Here is a 19,266-nt window from a genome sequence, read left to right as displayed (position 1 = left end):
CACAGAGTCAGACACAACTGAAGCGACTTAGCACAGATGCACCACTGTTCACCAAACACAAACTTCAAACCTTGCCCAAGGCTGCAAAGCAAGTGGCTACTAAGAATAGGTCTGTGATGGTTCCATGATGGAGGCTGTGTCTGACAGTGGCCTCCTGCCCGGGACTCTCTGTGTCCTGGCTTCCTGAGTCCCTGCCTCGCACCCTTCTCTAAACCCATGCCTCAAGCTTTCTGCAGCTCTGCTTTCATAGGAATTGCAAAATTAGTGTGTTCAAGAACAAATTTCGAATTCAGCCCTCCTAACTGTTTAATCATTTCCATGCAGTAAATGGTAACTCTATTCTGCTGGTTGTTTAGGTCAAGAACTCTGGAGTCAAACTTGCCTTCTCTCTCTCTCTCAGAGTCATATCTAACCCAGGGACAAATCATGTGAGGTTTAATCTTCAAATCATAGACCCAATCACTGTCATTGCCACTGATGTGAGTCACCACCTTTCCTCACCTGGATTATTTCAGCAGCCTCTAACTGGCCCTGAACAATCTGCTTTCCACACAGAAGCCAGAGCGACCCTTTACAAGCACAGAGCAAACCACAGCCTCCCTTAGGCTTTCAGGGGCTTCTGTCTCAGTTATCATAAACGCCAGTGACTCCTCTTGGGTCCCCTCCCCTTCTGTGCAAACATGTCATGCAGCCCTGCTTGGAAGGACTGGTTGCTCTAAAGTATAATGTTCAACTTGCCCCCGCATCTTAAATATAATCATATTAAAGATCATATTTCTTTTCCTAGAATGACTAAGATTATCACTCATTGGTGGCATGTGTTCCCGGCTTCTTACTGCTGAATTGCTTCAAAATACTGTGCCCATGCTAATTCCTTTTGGAGTCATCCGAAGGTTGAATGAGTATTTTTAAAAGGTATTTTCAGGAGACTTCTTTAAACCTTTTCCTAAATAACATTCATTTTGTGTATCTCATGGGCTCTTTGGTATTAATAGATGACTAAACCCAGAATTTCAGAAGGGATAGCCACTCCTGGGATCTTGGTGAGTGCCCCTGCTTGCCTAGCCCAGACCATGGACAATGTGGTCTCAGGGCCTAAAAAGGTCTGCATGAGAGGATTGTTTTATGGGGCTCAGTGAAATGGGTGTCCTTTCTCAAGTTCAAGGCTAGTCTTCCTATTTGCGCTTTGGATCTCATATCCCCTCCTTTCTCAGGTACCCCTGCCTTATCAAATAGGCTCCTTTCCTCCTTACCTTCAAATTCTACTTCCTTGAAAAATTCAAATGTCAGGTTTTTAAAGAATCTTTCTTGATTATTTTCTCCCCTCCTAAACCTGTCCTAAGCTTGACTGAGACGCTCCTCCTACTCTCCCCTATAATATGAATGCATTCCCTCTATTAGAGCTTTGGTCATAATATGAAGTGGGCCAATCCCTGTTTGGGAATAGAGATTTTATTTTGATTTCTATATACTTAAAGCTTATTAGAGCTTCTGGAAACAGAAGGTGAAAGTGCAGTAATGTCTGTGCAATATTATAACCATATTAATTATGTTATGAATCACATGCAAATTTTCTAGTCCAGGTTCCTCATTTTATAGAAAATACATGGAGAGCCAGAAAAGTTGAATAACTTGCATAAGATTTTACAATCATTCAGAGGAAGATAACAGACAACAATCTTGGACCCTTGACTAATCAGAGGTCTCTGCTTATCCCATTAGGCCTTCTGACATTCTCTGCACAAACTGCACAGTGTCTTTCCCATCTTTGCATAAAAAGGACACAACATATGACAAATCCCTTTTCTAATACCTAGACTTTTCTCAGTGTATACGGTTTTGACAATGTTTTTATTGCTAGAAAAACTCCAAATCAAGATAAATTGACCCTAAACTGGGGCAGCCTGGCTTGATGGAGGGCAGTGAGGTCTGAGAGTTCAGTTCAGTCGCTCAGTCGTGTCTGACTCTTTGTGACCCCATGAATCGCAGCACACCAGGCCTCCCTGTCCATCACCAACTCCCAGAGTTCACTCAGACTCATGTTCATCGAGTCAGTGATGCCATCCAGCCATCTCATCCTCTGTCGTCCCCTTCTCCTCCTGCCCCCTATCCCTCCCAGCATCAGAGTCTTTTCCAATGAGTCAACTCTTAGCATGAGGTGGCCAAATTACTGGAGTTTCAGCTTTAGCATCATTCCTTCCAAAGAAATCCCAGGGCTGATCTCCTTCAGAATGGACTGGTTGGATGTCCTTGCAGTCCAAGGGACTCTCAAGAGTCTTCTCCAACACCACAGTTCAAACGCATCAATTCTTCAGCGCTCAGCCTTCTTCACAGTCCAACTCTCACATCCATACAACTGGGTATTTATTTGACAGATAAAGAAGTTGTTAAGTAGATTAAAAGATGATTACTATACTCTATCCTTAAGTCTCTGTCAAGCTAGTTGGGGATTTAAAGGCATATCCACAAATAAACATTAAGACAGAATATAATAAATCAAAAGAGAGTTAAGAATAAGAACAATGGATGTACAGTGTGGAAGAAATTACTCAGGAATGTCAGGGAAGCTCCTGTAAAAGCTTCAGTGAGAACACAAAATGAGTAGAATTTTGATAGATGCGGATAAAGGCCTTTCAGCTGGGAAGAGTAAACTTTAAGGCTAAAATTTCTAGAGGAAGTTATAAAGAATATCAATAAAAACATCCATCCATCCTTTATTTATGTATTTCTGGAATAGCAGATGGCAGAGTGAGGGGCAACTCTTTTCTCACAAAAGGAATAAAATAGACAAACTTTCTAGAAATTGAGCAAGGGCATACAACAAATCAAGAAGCATTTATTCAAGAAAATATCACTGATCATCAGGTAAGAACAGTGTGTCTGTAGTATTTCAGCCTAGGGCTTCGCCCATCTCCTTAAAGCTCCATCAGCATGGTAGGTCTCCCAGGCGGGACAAGCTGGGGTGGAGGGAGTGCATTAAAGCTCCATTCTTCTGGGCATTGTTAGAAATAGCAATCTTAGTGGCAAAAGAACAGGAAAGATCAATGCAGCTAGCCTGAGATTTTGGTTCTGGTTGGGACAAGCAACAGATTGGGAGACTAGCCAGAAATTTAACAGGATGATAGATCCATGGAATGACACAACAATAGTGTACCTAGACATATCCCTGGTGGTTGGGAAGGCTGCAAGCAAGAGCAAGGCAGAATATATTCAGGGGAGACTAGAAAGAGCCTTGATGTTGTTCAGTTGCTAAGTTGTGTCTGACTCTTTGCGCCCCCATGGACTGCGGCACACCAGGCTTCCCTGTCCTTCACAGTCTCCTGGAGTTTGCTCAAACTCATGTCATCAAGTCAGTGATCCCATCCAAACATCTCATCCTCTGTGATCCCCTTCTCCTTCTGCCCTCAATCTTCCCCAGCATCAGGGTCTTTTCTGTTGAGTTGGCTCTTCATATCAGGTGGCCAAAGTATTGGAGCTTCAACTTCAGCATCAGTCCTTCCAGTGTTGACTTCCTTTAGGATTGACTGGTTTGATCTTCTTGCTATCCAAGGGGCTCTCAAGAATCTTCTCCAGAACCACAGTTCAAAAGAAAGAACCCTATCTATCTTACCTGGCATACATTCCTGGCTGAATGTGAGGCCTTGGACACAGGCAGCCCTCACCAATGAAGGCCCAAGGTAAAGTGAAAGCAGCATGAGCTTATAAGCTGCATGCAGCTTGAATTGCTCCACAGCCTACACACTGAGCCACTGGCAAAAGGTGGCAGACCTTACTGGCTAAAGATATATTGGAGTAAAACTTCTGACAGATCACTGGCTGACCACTAAGCCCTGCTGATGCAGGGGTGACCCACAGGAAGTCCAGATTTAAAAATGCAAGTAAGTTCCAAAACATACAACACTGAGCAGAGACATCAGTGACCATGAAGCCCAGGAAAGATGGTCTCTGTAGAATTAGCCCAGAAAAGACAAACGAAAGTTGCTCAGTCAGGTCTGGCTCTTTGCAACCCCATAGGCTATAGTCCATGGAATTCTCCAGGCCAGAATACTGGAGTGGGTAGCCTTTCCCTTCCCCAGGGGATCTTCCCAACCCAGGGATCAAACCCAGGTCTCCTGCATTGCAGGCAGATTCTTTACAAGCTGAGCCACAAAGGAAGCCCAAGAATACTGGAGTGGGTAGCCTATCCCTTCCCCAGTGGATCTTCCCAACCCAGAAATCGAACAGGGGTCTCCTGCATTGCTGGCAGATTCTTTACCAACTGAGCTATAAGAGAATTAGTCCACGGAAATCACTAAACAAACAGAAAAATGGCAGTAGCAGCAATCACCACCTTCCTGGTTGGAGGAGATCAGATCAGAATCCAGAGTTGCTATGATATTATCTAAAATGTCCAGTTTTCAAGTAAAAAAATATATATATAAGATATGCAAAGAAACAGGACAATGACTTAATTTCAGGAAAAAAAAAAAAGCAAATAAACATCCCTGGCTTCCACTCACTAGCTGTGGGTAGCACCGGCCCTCAATTTCCAGGTCATGACAATCAAAAATGTCTTCAGACATTGTCAAATGTGTCCTGGAGGCAGGGAAAAAATTACCCCTTTATTCAGAACCACTACTCTAAAACTATAAGTAATCAACATAATGTGATATCGACATCAGTCTAGTCGCTCAGTCATGTCCAACTCTTTGGGACCCAATGGACGGCAGGATGCCAGGCCTCCCTGTCCATCACCAACTCCCAGAGTTTATTCAAACTCATGTCCATTGAGTGGTGACACCATCCAACCATCTCATCCTCTGTCGTCCCCTTCTCCTCCTGCCTTCAATCTTTCCCAGCATCAGGGACTTTTCAAATGTGTCAGTTCTTCGCATCAGGTGCCCAAAGTACTGGAGTTTCAGCTTCAGCATCAGTCCTTCCAATGAATATTCAGGGCTGATTTCCATTGGGATGGACTGGTTGGATTTCCCTGCAGTCCAAGGGACTCTCAAGAGTCTTCTCCAACACCACAACAGTTCAAAAGCATCAATTCTTTGGCACTCAGCTTTCTTTATAGTCCAACTCTCACATCCATACGTGACCACTGGAAAAACCATAGCTTTGACTAGATGGACTTTTGTTGCCAAAGTAATGTCTCTGCTTTTAGAAATGCTGTCTAGGTTGGTCATAACTTTCTTCCAGGGAGCAATTGTCTTTTAATTCCATGGCTGCAGTCAACATCTGCAGTGATTTGGGAGCCCACCATAATAAAGTCTATCGCTGTTTCCACTGTTTCCCCATCTATTTGCCATAAAGTGATGGGACCAGATGCCATGATCCTCGTTTTCTGAATGTTGGGTTTTAAGCCAACTTTTTCACTCTCCTCTTTGACTTTCATCAAGAGGCTTTTAAATTCTTCTTTACTTTCTGCCATAAGGTTGGTGTCATCTGCATATTTGAGATTGATATTTCTCCCAGCAATCTTGATTCCAGCTTGTGCTTCATCCACCCCAGCATTTCTCATGATGTACTCTGCATGTAAGTTAAATAAGCAGGGTGACAGTATACAGCCTTGACATACTCCTTTTCCTATTTGGAACCAGTCTGTTGTTCCATGTCCAGTTCTAACTGTTGCTTCCTGACCAGCATACAGATTTCTCAAGAGGCAGGTTAGGTGGTCAGGTATTCCTATTCCTACCAGGTTTTGGCATGGTCAATAAAGCAGAAGTAGATGTTTTTCTGGAACTGTCTTGCTTTTTTGATGATCCAACGGATGTTGATCCAACGGATGTTAGCAATTTGATCTCTGGTTTCTCTGCCTTTTCTAAATCCAGTATTGGCATAAGGAAAGACAGAGATCAAGGGACAAACTTGAGAATCCAGAAATAAAACTTTACATTTATGATCAGTTAATATATTGCAAAGGAGCCAAAGCAATTTAATAGGGAAAGGATAGTATTTTCAATAAATACTACTGGGATAATTAGACACCAGCATGCACAAATGAGACCTTTATCATATATAAGGAATTAATTTGAAATAAATCATACACCTAAATTTAAGAGGTAAAACTATAAAACTTTTAGAAGAAAACACAGGTCTAAAGTCTTTGTGACCTTGGATTAGGCAAAAAAGGAAAATCCAGGAAAGAAAATATTGCTATATTATACTTTATCCAAATTAAAGTAGGTTGCATTCAAAATAGAGCATTAAAAAATAAGGACAAACCACAACCTTAGAGAAAATAGATACAGTATAAAGAACTCATGCAACTCAATAAGAGAGTCCAGTTTTCAAAATGGGAAAAATATTTGAATAGACATTTTTACCAAAGATATCTGCACAGCTAATAGCACAGACTCAACATTATTAGTCATTAGGAAAATGCCAATGAATGCTGTAATCAGATACAACTTCACACCCACTAGAACTGCTGTAACAGACAATAACAAATGTTGGTGGGGATGTGGAGAAACTGGTACTCTTACCCTTATACATTGCTGGTGGGGTATGTAAAAACAGTCACTTTGAAAGACTCTATGGTAATTTCTCTAAAAGCTATAGATAAATTTGCCATGTTATCTAGCATTTCCAACCCCTAAGTACATACAGAAAAGAAACAAATACAAATGTCCACACAAAACCTTGTCTGCAAGGTTCATAACAGCACTGTTTATAGTAGCCGAAAAGTGGAAACCAAAATGTCCATTAATCGATGAATGGATTAACAAAATATGGGATATCCATATAAATAAAATGTTTTCAGCTATAAAAAGGAACAAACTCTTGATACTTTGCTACAGCATAACTATAGCTTGAAAACCCTATGTTAGGTTAAAGAAGCCAACTGCAAAAGACAACGCGAAATGCCCAGGAAAGGCAAATCTATAAAGACCAGGGCTTCCCTGGTGGCTCAGATGGTACAGAATCAGCCTGCGATGCAGGAGGACCCAGGTTCAATCCCCAGTTTGGGAAGATCCCCTGGAGAAGGAAATGGCAACCCATTCCAGTATTCTTGCTTGGAGAATTCCATGGACAGAGGAGCCTGGAAGGCTCGCAAAGAGTCTGACACAACTTAGAGACTTAGCAAGCAAACATAAAGACAAAAGGGAGATTAATGGTTCTCCAGGGCTGAGGTAGGAACAGAAACTGGCTGCAAATGGGCATGGAGTATCTTTGCGGCTTGTGGGAGGGTTGTACAATTCTGTAAGCTTACTAAATATCACCAAACTTCCCATTTAAAATGGGAAAGCTTTATTTTGTGTAAATCATACCTCAATAAAGCTGTTAATATTAAAAAGTTAAGAGGGTGGTCCTCAGATGGCAGAGGAATAGGACAGGGAGACCACTTTCTCCCCCACAAATTCAGTGAAAGAACATTTGAACGCTGAGTAAATTCCACAAAACAACTTCTGAATGCTGGCAGAAGACATCAGGCACACAGAAAGGCAGCCCATTGTCTTCAAAAGGAGGTAGGAAAAAATATAAAAGATAAAAAGAGAGACAAAAGAGGTAGGGATGGAGATCCGTCCCGGGAAGGGAGTCTTAAAAAAGAAGTTTCCAAACACCAGGAAACACTCTCACTGGCAAGTCTGTTGTGAGCCTTGAAACCTCAGACAGCAACATAATTGGGAGGAAAAATAAATAAATAATTAAAACCCACAAATCGTGGGCCTAATGGCAACACCCAGCAGAAAAGCAGCAGATCTGCTTATCCGTCACTAGCAAGCAGGGGCCGGACAGGGAGGCGCGGGCTGCATTGCTTAGAGTAAGGACTGGGCCTGAATGCCCCGAGGGCAATCCGAGGGAAATAACTTGAGATAGCAAACCAGACTATGGGATAGCAATCCCACGAAGAGCCCTAACCTAAGACACTGCCACGCCCACTCACAGAACAAAGGACTGAGCAGAGCTAGCTGGCTGTGGACTGGCCCATCCCCTGCCAGAGACAGGCAGGCAGGGGCAGCCAGAGCCAGAAGGGGTCAATTGCAGCCCTAGAGAGGCATCATCTACCAAACTGCAAGCAGGCTTCATTGCTAACCAAGACTTCTTGGGATTCTGGATGGTTGACATATGCCGGGAGGGTCGCAGCCAGAGATAGCTCCCCAGAAGAGACACATGGCATGCCTGAGAAGGGATGGAGATCTGTCCCCACCCCAATTAGACACCTTCCACCCTGAGAAGGCGTGCCAGTTGTACACCCAGAAAACTGAGTGGCAGGGACGGGGAACGCGATAAGTCACAGTGACCGCACTCGCCAAGCACTTGGTCACCTGAGCTGCTCAGATCTGAGAAGGGCACAAAACACAGACCCAACCAAGTCTATGCCTCTGTAGAGGACCCAAGAACTTGAACCTGAGCAGCTTAGACCTGGGAGGTGCATACAACTCAGGGCCTGCCTCAGACAATTCCCAGCAGAGCAACCTAGAGCCTAAGCAATGTAGACTGGGAAAGCACACACGCCATGAGCGGGGGCAGACCCAGTGTGGCCGAGACACTGCAAGCACACGCCAGTGATATTTGTTTGCAGTGTTCCTCCCTCCCCATAGCACGTCTGAACAAGTGAGCTTAAAAAAGTGACCACCACCGCCCCCTTGTGTCAGGGCAGAAATTAGACACTGAAGAGACCAGCAAACAGAAGAAGCTAAAACAAAACAGAGGGAACGGCCTTGGAAGTGACGAGTGCAATAGATTAAAACCCTGTAGTTAGCACCAACTACATAGGAAGGGGCCTACAGATCCTGAGAAGTATAAGCCAGATCAAGGAACTATCTGAAAATGAACTAACCCCACACTGTCCACAACAACACCAGAGAAAGTCCTAGATATATTTTTACTATTATCATTTTTTTAATTAAAAAAAATTATTTTGTTTAAAAATTTTAAGTCCTCTATTACTCCTTTAATTTTCACTTTTATAACCTATTACTTTGCAAAAAAAGAGCCTATTTTTTAAAGCAAACTTCATATATATATTTTTATAATTTTTGTGACTTTGTTTTTTTCTTTAATATTGTATTTTTGAGAATCCAACCTCTACCCTAGATTTTTAATCTTTGCTTTTTGGTATTTGTTATCAATTTTGTACCTTTAAGAACCCAATCTTCAGTACCCATTTTTACTTGGGAGGGAGATTACTGGCTTGACTACACTCTCCCTCTTTGGACTCTCCTTTTTCTCCACCAGGTCGCCTCTATCTCCTCCCTCCCCCTTCTCTTCTCTACCCAACTTTGTGAATTTGTGTGTTCCACGCTGTGGAGAACACTTAGGGAACTGATTACTGGCTGGATTTGTCTCTCTCCTTTTGATACCCTCCATTATCCTCCTGGTCACCTCTGTCTCCTTCATCCCTCTTCTCTTCTCTATGTAACTTCATGAACATCTCTGAGGGGTCCAGACTGTGGAGAGCACATAGGGAAGTGATTACTGGCTAGCTTGCTCTCTCCCCTTTTGATTCCCCCTCTTCTCCTCCTGGTCACCTCTATCTCCCTCCTCCCTCTTCTCTTCTCCATGTAACTCTGTGAACCTCTCTGGGTATCCCTCACTTTGGAGAAACTTTTCATCTTTAACCTAGATGTTTTATCAACGGTGCTGTATAGATGGAGAAGTCTTGAGGCTACTGTAAGAATAAGACTGAAAACCAGAGGCAGGAGGCTTAAGTCCAAATCCTGAGAACACCAGAGAACTCCTAATCCAGGGAACATTAATAGACAGGAGCTCATCAAATGCCTCCATACCTACACTGAAACCAAGCACCACCCAAGGGCCAACAAGTTCCAGAGCAAGACATACCACACAAATTCTCCAGCAACACAGGAACATAGCCCTGAGCTTCAATTTACAGGCTGCCCAAAGTCACACCAAATCCACTGACATCTCAAAACTCATTACTGGACACTTCATTGCACTCGAGAGAGAACTCCAGCTCCACCCACCAGAACACCGAGACAAGCGTCCCTAACCAAGAAACCTTGACAAGCCACCTGTACAACCCCACCCACAGGGAGGGAACTCCACAATAAAGAGGAACCACAAACTGTCAGAATATGGAAAGACCACTCCAAACACAGCAATATAAACAAGATGAAAAGGCAGAGAAATATGCAGCAGGTAAAGGAACAGGATAAATGCCCACCAAACCAAACCAAAGAGGAAGAGATAGGGAATCTACCTGGTAAAGAATTCCAAATAATGATAGTGAAAATGATCCAAAATCTTGAAAACAAAATGGAGTTACAGATAAATAGCCTGGAGACAAGAATTGGGAAGATGCAAGAAAGGTTTAACAAGGACCTAGAAGAAATAAAAGAGTCAATATATAATGAACAATGCAATAAATGAATAAAAAACACTCTGGAGGGAAACAACAGAATAATGGAGGCAGAAGATAGGATAAGTGAGGTGGAAGATAGAATGGTAGAAATAAATGAATCAGAGAAGGAAAAGGGAAAACGAATTAAAAGAAATGAGGACAACCTGAGAGACCTCTGGGACAAAGTTAAATGCCCCAACATTCAAATCATAGGCGTCCCAGAAGAAGACAAAAAGAAAGACCATGAGAAAATACTGAAGGAGATAATAGTTGAAAACTTCCCTAAAATGGGGAAGGAAATAATCACCCAAGTCCAAGAAACACAGAGAATCCCAAACAGGATAAACCCAAGGCGAAACACCCTGAGACACATATTAATCAAACTAACAAAGGTCAAACACAAAGAACAAATATTAAAAGCAGCAAGGGAAAAACAACAAATAACACACAAGGGAATTCCCATAACGATAACAGCTGATTTTCCAATAGAAACTCTTCAGGCCAGGAGAGAATGGCAGGACATACTTGAAGTGATGAAAGACAATAACCTACAGCCCAGATTACTGTACCCAGCGAGGATCTCATTCAAATATGAAGGAGAAATCAAAAGCTTTCCAGACAAGCAAAAGATGAGAGAATTCAGCATCACCAAATCAGCTCTCCAACAAATGCTAAAGGTTCTTCTCTAGACAGGAAACACAGAAAGGGTGTATAAACTCGAACCCAAAACAATAAAGTAAATGGCAAAGGGATCATACTTATTAATAATTACCTTAAATGTAAATGGGTTGAATGCCCCAACCAAAAGAGAAAGACTGGCTGAATGGATACAAAAACAAGACCCCTATATATATTGTCTACAAGAGACCCACCTCAAAACACGGGACACATACAGACTGAAAGTGAAGAGCTGGAAAAAGATGTTCCATGCAAATAGAGACCAAAAGAAAGCAGGAGTAGCAATACTCATATCAGATAAAACAGACCTTAAAACAAAGGCTGTAAAAAGAGACAAAGAAGGACACTACATAAGGATCAAAGGATCAATCCAAGAAGATATAACAATTTTAAATATATATGTACCCAACATGGGAGCACCACAATATGTAAGACAAATGCTAACAAGTATGAAAGGGGAAATTAACAGTAACACAATAATAGTGAGAGACTTTAATACCCCACTCACACCTATGGACAGATCACCTAAACAGAAAATTATCAAGGAAACACAAACTTTAAGTGATACAATGGACCAGTTAGACCTAATTGATATCTATAGGACATTTCACCCCAAAACAATGAATTTCACCTTTTTCTCAAGCACACACAGAACCTTCTCCAATATAGATCACATCCTGGGCCATAAATCTAGCCTTGGTAAATTCAAAAAAATTGAAATCATTCCAAGCATCTTTTCTGACCACAATGCAGTAAGATTAGATCTCAATTACAGGAGAAAAACTATTAATACTTCCACCATATGGAGGCTGAACAACACGCTGCTGAATAACCAACAGACCACAGAAGAAATCAAAAAAGAAACCAAAATATGCATAGAAACGAATGAAAATGAAAACACAACAACCCAAAACATGTGGGACACTGTAAAAGCAGTGCTAGGGGGAAGGTTCATAGCAATACAGGCATATCTCAAGAAACAAGAAAAAAAAGTCAAATAAATAACCTAACTCTACACCTAAAGCAACTAGAAAAGGAAGAAATGGATAACCCCAGGGTCAGTAGAAGGAAAGAGATCTTAAAAATTAGGGCAGAAATAAATGCAAAAGAAACAAAAGAGACCATAGCAAAACTCAACAAAGCCAAAAGCTGGTTCTTTGAAAGGATAAATAAAATTGACAAACCATTAGCCAGACTCATCAAGAAACAAAGGGAGAAAAATCAAATCAATAAAATTAGAAATGAAAATGGAGACATCACAACAGACAACACAGAAATACAAAGGATCATAAGAGCCTACTATCAGCAACTATATGCCGGTAAAACGGACAACTTGGAAGAAATGGACAGATTCTTAGAAAAGTAAAACTTTCCAAAACTGAACTAGGAAGAAATAGAAAATCTTAACAAACCCATCACAAGCACAGAATTGAAACTATAATCAGAAATCTTCCAGCAAACAAAAGCCCAGGACCAGATGGCTTCACAGCTGAATTCTACCAAAAATTTAGAGAAGAGCTAACACCTATTCTACTCAAACTCTTCCAGAAAATTGCAGAGGAAGGTAAACTTCCAAACTCATTCTATGAGGCCACCATTACCTTAATACCAAAACATGACAAAGATGCCACACACAAAAAGAAAACTACAGGCCAATATCACTGATGAACATAGATGCAAAAATCCTTAACAAAATTCTAGCAATCAGAATCCAACAACACATTAAAAAGATCATACACCATGACCAAGTGGGCTTTATCCCAGGGATGCAAGGATTCTTCAATATCCACAAATCAATCAATGTAATTCACCACATTAACAAATTGAAGAATAAAAGCCATATGATTATCTCAATAGATGCAGAGAAAGCCTTTGACAAAATTCAACATCCATTTATGATAAAAAAAAAAAAACCCTCCAGAAAGCAGGAATAGAAGGAACATACCTCAACATAATAAAAGCTATATATGACAAACCCACAGCAAACATTATCCTCAATGGTGAAAAACTGAAAGCATTTCCCCTAAAGTCAGGAACAAGACAAGCGTGCCCACTCTCCCCACTACTATTCAACATAATTTTGGAAGTTTTGGCCACAGCAATCAGAGCAGAAAAAGAAATAAAAGGAATCCAAATCGGAAAAGAAGTAAAACTCTCACTGTTTGCAGATGACATGATCCTCTACATAGAAAACCCTAAAGACTCCACCAGAAAATTACTTGAGCTAATCAATGAATATAGCAAAGTTGCAGGATATAAAATCAACACACAGAAATCCCTTGCATTCCTATACACTAATAATGAGAAATTAGAGAAATTAAGGAATCAATTCCATTCACCATTGCAATGAAAAGAAGAAAACACTTAGGAATATATCTACCTAAAGAAACAAAAGACCTATATATAGAAAACTATAAAACACTGGTGAAAGAAATCAAAGAGGACACAAATAGGTGGAGAAATATACCATGTTCATGGATCAGAAGAATCAATATAGTGAAAGTGAGTATGCTACCCAAAGCAATCTACAGATTCAATGCAATCCCAATCAAGCTACCAATGGTATTTTTCACAGAGCTAGAACAAATAATTTCACAATTTGTACAGAAATACAAAAAAACCTTGAATAGGCAAAGCAATCTTGAGGAAGAAGAATGGAACTGGAGGAATGAACCTGCTTGACTTCAGGCTCTACTACAAAGCCACACTCATCAAGACAGTATAGTATGGTACTGGCACAAAGACAGAAATACAGATCAATGGAACAAAATAGAAAGCCCAGAGATAAATCCACGAATCTATGGACACCTTATCTTTGACAAAGGAGGCAAGAATATACAATGGAGAAAAGACAATCTCTTTAACTAGTAGTGCTGGGAAAACTGGTCAACCACTGGCAAAAGAATGAAACTAGAACACTTTCTAACACCATACACAAAAATAAACTCAAAATGGATTAAAGATCTAAACATAAGACCAGAAACTATAAAACTCCTAGAGGAGAACATAGGCAAAACACTCTCCAGCATAAACCACAGCAGGATCCTCTATGACCCACCTCCAAGAATATTGGAAATAAAAGCAAAAATAAACAAATGGGACCTAATTAAAATTAAACACTTCTGCACAACAAATGAAACTATAAGCAAGGTGAAAAGACAGCCTTCAGAAAGGGAGAAAATAACAGCAAACGAAGCAACTGACAAAGAATTAATCTGAAAAATATACAAGCAACTTATGCAGCTCAATTCCATAAAAATAAATGACCCAATCAAAAAATGGGCTAAAGAACTAAACAGACATTTGTCCAAAGAAGACATACGGATGGCTAACAAACACATGAAAAGATGCTCAACATCACTTATTATCAGTTAAATGCAAATCAAAACCACAATGAGGTACCATTTCACGCCAGTCAGAATGGCTGCGATCCAAAAGTCTACAAGCAATAAATGCTGGAGAGGGTGTGGAGAAAAGGGAACCCTCTTACACTGTTGATGGGAATGCAAACTAGTACCGCCACTATGGAGAACAGTGTGGAGATTCCTTAAAAAACTGGAAAGAGAACTACCATATGACCCAGCAATCCCACTGCTGGGCATACACACTGAGGAAACCAGAATTGAAAGAGACACATGTACCCCAGTGTTCATTGCAGCATTGTTTATAATAGCCAGGACATGGAAGCAACCTAGATGTCCAGCAGCAGGTGAACAGATGAGAAAGCTGTGGTACATATACACAAAGGAGTATTACTCAGCCATTAAAAAGAATACATTTGAATCAGTTCTAATGAGGTGGATGAAACTGGAGCCAAGTACGGAGTGAAGTAAGCCAGAGTGAAGTAAAACGGAGTGAAGTAAGCCAGAAAGAAAAACACCAATACAGTATAATAATGCATGTACATGGAATTTAGAAAGAGGGTAATGATAACTCTGTATGCGGGACAGCAAAAGAGACACAGATGTGTAGAACAGTCTTTTGGACTCTGTGGGAGAGGGTTCAGTTCAGTTTAGTTCAGTCGCTCAGTCGTGTCCAACTCTTTGCGACCCCATGAATCAGAGCATGCCAGCATTGAAACTTGTATATTATCATATGTGAAACGAATCGCCAATCCAGGTTCAATGCATGATACAGGGTGCTCGGGGCTGGTGCACTGGGTTGACCCGGAGGGAGGGGATGGGGAGGGAAGTGGAAGGGGGGTTCAGGATGGGGAACACATGTACACCCATGGTGGATTCATGTCAAGGTATGGCAAAACCAGTACAATATTGTAAAGTAAAAATAAATAAAGTTAAACAAGCAAATGGCAAAGTAATTCTCTTATATCCTTGCCACAAAAAGATAACTGCTGTTAACTTTCAGTTTTTTTTTTCCTGTGTTTCAACAAAATGTTCTACCATACAGTTTTAAAACTGATTGGTTCACATATATTAATATATTTGTGTGTCATTAATAACAAAACTGCACAGAACACTTCATGAAATGATACATGATGAAACTGAAAAACCACTTTGGGGATCATCCAATGCCTTAATTTTACCTCCTTTTGGTTTCATTTCCTTACATATAAAACAAGGAAGTTTTAGAACTAGTTTTCTTGGTTCTTTGCTGCCCTGAACTTTATTTTTTCTACTTCTTTTGGAATTATTACTCCAATCTGTTGCTAACATAATTTAAAAATAGCAACTAACATCGCAAACTTATTTCAGCCTGGATACATGGATTTTTCATATTTAATTCTCCTAAAAAATCTGTATTATCTTCCTTTTACAATAAAAAATTAAGATTTTCTTAGAGTTAAGAAATTCTCTTGAGGGAAGGAGAGAATGGGAAATTATTGCTCAATGGTTACAGAGATTGGAGTGATGAAAAAATGTTGTTGATCGATACTGGTGATGGTTGAATAACACTGTCAGTGTAATTATTAACACTACTGGGTTATACACAAATATGGCTAAAGTGGCAAACTTTATACTTAATTACAAAAAAACTTTTAAGACATTTGTGAAGTCAGCCAATAGGACTCTCTTTTTTTTTTTTTAACAGCCTGAATGAGGTACAATTGGCATAACATGCTGTGAATTGAAGCTGTATATGGTATGATATACACATACACTGTGTAATGATTACAATAGTAACATATTCATCACCTCACATACATTTTTTGGTGTCAGATGGTGTTAAACCTTCTAGTAACTTTCAAGTATGTTTCCATGTTGTTAACAACTTTCCATGTTGTTAACTATAGCCATCATGCTATACATTACATCCTTTCAACTTACCTTACAAATGGAAGTTTGTACCATTTGACCAACATCTCCCCACCCCTCAGACTCTGGCAATCACCAATGTACTGTTTCTATGAATCCATACTCTTTAACATGAATGCTGTTTGCATGGTGGCAGTGTTTCGTAACCCAATGAACTAATGGTGAAAATCTGATACCTGACAGAGGCTCAGATTTTATGAAATAGTCACTCAAGCTTCCGAAAAGGTAAGTCCACAATTAATTTTAATACATCTAATACTTCAAATTTCCTAAATTTTTGATCATTAAAAGCCACTGTGGCAGGAAGAAGACGACTTCAGGGATGTAAACTGGTTATTTTGGCTTTATACTACCCTATTTGATGATTCAGGGATACAGTTTTAAATATCCTTGGACTGCAAGGAGACCCAACCAGTCCATTCTAAAGGAGATCGGCCCTGGGATTTCTTTGGAAGGATGCTGAAGCTGAAACTCCAGTACTTTGGCCACCTCATGCGAAGAGTTGACTTATTGGAAAAGACTCTGATGCTGGGAGGGATTGGGGGCGGGAGGAGAAGGGGACGACAGAGGATGAGATGGCTGGATGGCATCACTGACTCGATGGATGCGAGTCTGAGTGAACCCTGGGAGTTGGTGATGGCCAGGGAGGCCTGGCGTGCTGCGATTCATGGGGTCGCAAAGAGTCGGACACGACTGAGCGACTGAACTGAACTTTACAGTATTGATAGTTTAAACCACTATCTGTATTATAGCTGATTCTATTCCTCAAGTCCCATAGGCCTGTTTTTGCTCAAGAATCACTTAAGAGTCAGATAACAGAACGTGATCCAGTGATTATATAATTTTTAAGCTTGGTCTCAGAGGTTGGAGCAGACTAGATAAAACAGTCACACAGGCCTATAGTTTGTTTTCTTAAAATTAGATGGCACGAAAATTTCATCTGGCAAGCGCTCATCTTTCTGTAACATTGTAGAATATTAAGATTAGCTGAACCAAAACAAATAACTCTCCGAATGTTCCCAGTCTCCCAACTGAAAGTCCCAAGTTGTTCTAGAAACAGGAAGACTGAACTGTGCTGTCATCAGTGGGTACAAATAAAGGATAAACAGACTTTTCACTTAAAGAACATCTTTATTTAATCTTTAATATACAATATTACCTTTAATTTATAAAAATTACGTATGGAGGACATAACTGGAAATCAGTTCAGGAGTGGCCGGTGGGTACCGATTTAGGAGGTTATACTTGCCCCACTTATTAGTTTAGGGAAAAATTATACCAGTGAATTTGAGACCAATAAGATTGAGAAATGCCATTTCAACTTCTGAATCCAGTATTAAAACTGGGGATGCTTTACTCAACTTATCCAACAAAAACTAATTTCTAAATTTTCTAAAAAATAACTTTTCCCAAGAGGTGAGCTTATCTCCATGGATTTTTCTGATATATAATTTGCAGTAGAAGTCTGTAGCTTTCAAACAGCTGTAACACATTTTTAATTATTTAAAATCTTCTGTATATTAACATGTACGTATGTTGGTGTACATGTCTGTGTACTCACACTTACATTCACACTGATTCACATTGAGCCAAAGCCATCTGTATTGTATGCTGGACCTAGAAAGGTAAGTCATTTATGGTGTGTGTCCCCCCTGTCATTCTGAGTACAGGCTTCCCCTCTTCTAGGATTTCCAAATATAGTGAAATATTTGGTAAACTTCTTTGTGAAAAAAGCTATCCTCAGGAAGCTCGGTGCACTGCAATGTACATACGTACTAGCAATGTGGTATCATGCAATTTCATGAGTTCTGCTGGGCTCAAAGGTTAAAGTGGATTAGTTGTTAAGCAGTTAAAAGGCTGAGGATGCTTTCATTTAAATATAATGCACACTGACATTCTGAAATAATTTTGACTTGAAAAGGATTGAGCAAGTGCAAGAAGAGAAAGGAACTCTTCTTTTGGACACATCTTTTTCTCTGCATTTCTCAGATTTAGGCTGTTGCAGAGGCAACAAGGGCAACAGTACCTTTCTGCAGTCTAAAAAAGAATAGTAGTCGCCACATGGCAACTGAGCCATATAACCCATTTTCTGTTGCTTAAAATTTTTTCAGGAGATTGACTTCTGTAGCACAAAGGTCAGAAATATAATTTCACATTCTTGTCATAGGGGGCCTAAGAGTATTCAAGCGGAGGAATTTTTGCAGCTCCATCCATCCAGAGTCCTGGTCCAAAGGTCAATGAGCAGGCAGAACCTGGAGCAAATATACTAATTTTGATACCACAGAGATCCTTCCTTTTACATGGAGACTCTGGAATTGTGGCATTAAATGACAAGAAAGGATAAGGGCTGACAGCATACCCCACAAACAAACAAAATGCCTCTTTCAAGATAGTTGTACCATACTGAAACCTGAATAGCCTCCAGAGTATAGCTATTTTCAAGACAACAAATATATAGCTTTAGGTTACACAAATACATATGATCATACATACATGACTATTTTTTTGCTTTAAAAATGAATTACGTATTCAAAACACAGATGAAAGATGCATATCAAAGATTATAGGGTCTTACACAAATTAAAATTGGGATCAGGGTTAACAACTATGATCCATGGGCCAAATCTAGTCCTCCATGTTCCAGAAAATAAAGTTTTATTGGAAAACAGCCACCGACACTCCTTCCTTTACATGTTGTCTATACTTGCTTTGATGGCTCAAAAGCAGAACTGAGTAGTAGAGATAGAGACTGTATGGCTCATAAAGCCTGAAATATTCACCGTCTGACTCTGTGGAGGAAAGCTTGCTAATCCTTAGATCATAGAGAACATGACCTGAATGAGTTGAAGGAACAGAAAATCATCTTCATCAGTGTTCCAGAACCAAGCACATTAAAATATCTCCAGATCATATTTGGTTACTCAAATACTCTGCTTAAAATCTGTGCAGCCAAAAGTAGTTAACAACAGTGTTCGTTAATTAACAGAGACAATACTAAAAATCTTTCTGTGTATCATTGTATTT

This window comes from Ovis canadensis, chromosome 1 (genome assembly GCF_042477335.2).
Source record: "Ovis canadensis isolate MfBH-ARS-UI-01 breed Bighorn chromosome 1, ARS-UI_OviCan_v2, whole genome shotgun sequence".
Taxonomy (NCBI): domain Eukaryota; kingdom Metazoa; phylum Chordata; class Mammalia; order Artiodactyla; family Bovidae; genus Ovis; species Ovis canadensis.
This window is presented reverse-complemented; position numbering follows the sequence as displayed.